Genomic DNA, 4401 nt, shown 5'->3' with positions numbered 1-4401 from the left:
AAAGAAAGAAAGAAAGAAAGAAAGAAAGAAAGAAAGAAAGAAAGAAAGAAAGAAAGAAAGATGTACTCACTTTATTTTGTATTTTGACATCAGCATTATTACCACTGAAAAAGGTTTTTGCTTTAAAAGCATTTTTTGCTTACCATAAGTGAGGAACCCATCACTTACAGTTTAATAAAAGCTGATTCTTTTTAAGCTTCTGTTCTGTAACATGGCAACAACTTACCTCTAGTGCATCTTTGAAGTAAGTACAAGTTTCACTTTTTAAGAAAATCTTGTTTGTTTTGTTTACGTATCATACCACCAGAGAAGAAATGTCTGACTTACTCAATTTTTGGTCTAACTTTTTTTTTTGTCAATACAGTTGGAAAGAAACACATTTCAGTGAAGTCATTTCTCAAATGTCTGTATACATGAGTTATGAGTCAAACAGGTGAATGAGAGTTTATGAAAGTTGGTCTGTGTTATACAGTGTGTATGCTGAGACTCGCTACACACAAAACTTTCACGCCTGACTTCAGAGAGCTATAACAAGTGCAATTGCAAATACTGGGGACAAGAGGGTGCTGTGAGCTTTGAGTTAGCCTTTACATGGCCAATGCACCTGATGTGAAGTTTTGTTGGATTTATTTTGCCTGAACCTTACACCAAAAAAAGAAATTCCCACTCACTACATTTTAGCTCTCTTGAAGTTTCCTTTAGGTTTTTGCAACTTTTTTCATTTGCAACGTTTTACTTCCAGTTTTTAGATCCGTCCTTTTTCTGTTCCAATGATGTTGTTTTATTTTCTCATTCTCAAAGCAAACCACAGCAACAAGACTAAAGAGAAAGTAGTTGATAGATGACTGCCCTAATAATAAATTATGTACAGGTCACAAAGGGTAATTTTAAAAAGCACTATTTATTAAAGTTTTTAAAAGCTTGAGAATTAGCTGTCAAGCATATGCATTCTAGGTGAGATTTAAAAAAAAAGATTTATGGTAAATGAAGAAACATCGGATTACTTATTGTCAAAAAAATCAGAGCCAAATAAGTTTATCAACCTATTTTTTCTCATTTCTAATGGAAGAAGTCTTGAGTGAAGAAAGATGTCTTTATCATTAGATTTGTAATGATATTATAGATGAGATTAATAGAATACTTACTGATTTACCATTTTATATACATATATATATATATATATTCTTGCTTTTTCAATTCTGGTTAATTTTGTTGCATTTATTTTGAGATGAAAATTATATTTATTAACACTTTTTCTTGCTCATTGCTGATGATTAAATGCCTGTTTGGATTATATAATTAATATTTATATGTTTCCAGTGATATTTTTGTCAAAATATAAGTATTTTCTAATTAAGCTTTTAAATATAATGAAAGATGACCATCTACATGCACTAAATGATTCTGTATATTATTTATTGAACAGAGTAGTCTAAAATGCTGTACATTTCAATCATATTTGTTGTATTTAAAGTAGTTTTATTGTGTGTTTTATCAAACAACATGACAATTTTTTTTATTGTTGATTTGGCAATCCACAGTTGCCAGTAATACCAAACTTTTAGGGTGCCTTTTGGGCATGGATGAAGTATGTGGGAACGTATCTGTGAAAGTTCACGTTTTTTGTCTTCTGTTGTTTCTCTCATTCATAGAGGCCAACTATAACTGATTATTTTTTTCATACACCTCTGTTCTTGTTCTCATCTGATGTACAGAGTGGAGGAATTGTTATATTTTACGTGACTGTATCATTGCACATCGAGACATTAATCTGATTTTACTGTTTTTAATTATGTCTTGAGCATCGTAGATTAGGAAGAAAAATATCATTTTTGCACGTGAAACTGAGACATGAGGAGACCCAGCTTCCCCACACGGCTGGTGTTGTCACAGTAAACTCTTCTGTCTCACTTGAATTGCTTGATCTGACTCACTTGTGTTACAACTCAGTCGTACAATCTAAACACCCAGAGTGTTAAATGTCTTCAGCTGCGTAAGGTATTTGTGAAAACCCTGATCGGCACTCACTTCTGGTTAAAAAATGTTTTTAAATTTCCACTTTATCCTATTATTTTTCACACTGGCATAGGATTCTCAGTGTCGAAACACGGTCAGCATCAGTCACGTGGGTTGGACAGAATTGGGAGTAAACTTGTTGTGCATGCAAAAGAGCTGATTTACTGCTTCTTTACCAAAATGTGTGGGCTACGTTGTGGAGACAAAAAGGCTGATCCCAGGTTAGTGCTCAGGGACAATATTCCCACAGTGATGCAAGACAGAGGGTGTATTTTATAGAGTCATGGTGGGATTTTCTTAAAAGGAACTGAGTTGGATGAGTTTGTCTTAACCTGACAGCGTTCAATATAATCACTGTGCTTTACGAGTCTAACCCAGAATTTTGGGGGGGATTTTAGATGACTTTATTTATATATTTTGTTTGTTTAATGTCTTCAGAAATAGCAATAGCATTTGAATGAATGTCTTCATATTGGCTCGACTTGCTGACCTGCTAGAGCTTCAATTGCCAACAGTAAAAACAAAAGGGAAAAATGTTTTTTATGTTTATGGATGATGTGTGTGTTTTCATAGCGGCAGGCTTTGGTCATGCACAGTTGCTGCTTACATTCTGAACCAAACCAAACTTTGTCAAACCAAATGGAAACAGAATGTTCTGTCGACCTATTGTCTACAAAGCCGCGACAGACAGGGTTTCAGAAACAAGCCAAGGTTGAGCTGTTCAACTCAAGCTCTCTGTATGGCAAAGTATGAAAACAAATGACTGTGTTTTCTTAGGCCGTCCCATTTGGCCTGTTTAGAAATGAAAAGAAACTTTCCCTCCACAGTTTGTTTATCCCCTCAGTAAGGTGTGTCAGAAAGTATACGTGTCCTTGGCATGTAGGAACGTCTACAATCGGTAAAACGGCTGTGCGACATATCGACACGGCCGGTGTGGAGCAGGAGGTGTGAATGCGTGAGTGTGTGTACAACTGACTTGCGTGCAAACTCAGACATTTAGATGACACTAATAACAAGGAGGCATGCCAAGACAACACAACCCAGCAGAGTCTCAGTGTACAGTACTTTTTAAATATTTTCCTATGCTCTATCAATCTTGAGTTTTAACGATAATCAACAGATTTGCTTCTTTCTTATGAAAGCTTGTGACTTGTAAGCTACAAAGGAAGAATTTTACGCACATGTTTTTTCTGCAATAACGTTGATAAACTAAAAGGGACTTACTGCATCCCACTACTGGTCACACCTAATTTAATGTCCTTTAAATGCATGCAGTTCTTCCACTCAGCGTGTACACAGATGACTTTGTGATGTTGACTGAGAGAAAGATAGAGATTATAATATGAAATTAAAGTAGTGAGTATTTGGATGCAAATACAAATCTGTATTCTTCAATGTGAATAGGATCATGTCTGGCATGCATTGTTAAATAAACAATTAAATAGATTGGTATATGTGTAGCGCCTGTTTTATTTTTATTTATTTTTTTATTCAATTAAATTACAACATATTTAAGCACATTTTTGAACTTACCATGTTTATCAAATGTTAGGAAAAATATAATACATTTATAACACTTTAAGGTTCTAGTTCTCTTATAATCACAAGTTTATTTACATTTTGTTACCAATAAGTCAGACTTTTTTGTGATCATTTTAGTAGTTTTGAAATAGCGTTTCGAGCTTTCTGAATAACACATTCCCAGTTTTGACACGTAGGGTACCCCCCACGGGTCAGTCCTTGCCGCCCGCGGATTTTCCGGGTTGCGCCACTTAGTGGTCTTTTGGTTGGGGGTCTAATGTTAATACGAGGGATCAGGATTAATGGTTAATTTTAGGTCCTGAGGTTGGGGATAGGCTGTATGGCTACTTTTGGTTAAATTTAGGGTCTGGGATGGTTAGTTCTCGCGCATTCTCTATATTTTCAAAAATGGTTAATATGAGGGATCAGGGTTAATGGTTAATTTTAGGTACTGGGGTCAGGGATAGACCATATAAGGCTAATAGAAGTTAAATTTTGGGTCTGGGATGGTTAGTTTCATGCATTTCCAACTCTTAAAAAATATGACAATGCGCTCGTCCTCCTCCGCCTCATCTCGAAAAAAACTGACGCGCGGGGGGTACCTGACACGTCAAAACTGGACGCAAAAGGCTACTTGACCAAGCGTCAATATGTTGACGAGTTGAGAGTGAGAATGGGATGTTCTGAACGTCTTTCTTTTTTTTTTATTTTGGACCTTTACTGCTTTTTCACTTTTTTTTTTTTTTTTTTGGAGTTGTCCTTGTTCCTGACTGTGACAGCTAATTGTGAGTTAGTTAGTTAGTGAGTTCTAAATAAAAGAGGAAAATAGAAAAGATGTGCCAGGCCTTTAGATAAAAGTTATCT

The sequence above is a fragment of the Austrofundulus limnaeus genome, unplaced genomic scaffold (genome assembly GCF_001266775.1).
Source record: "Austrofundulus limnaeus strain Quisiro unplaced genomic scaffold, Austrofundulus_limnaeus-1.0 Scaffold92, whole genome shotgun sequence".
In the NCBI taxonomy this organism is placed as follows: Eukaryota; Metazoa; Chordata; class Actinopteri; order Cyprinodontiformes; family Rivulidae; genus Austrofundulus; species Austrofundulus limnaeus.
This window is presented reverse-complemented; position numbering follows the sequence as displayed.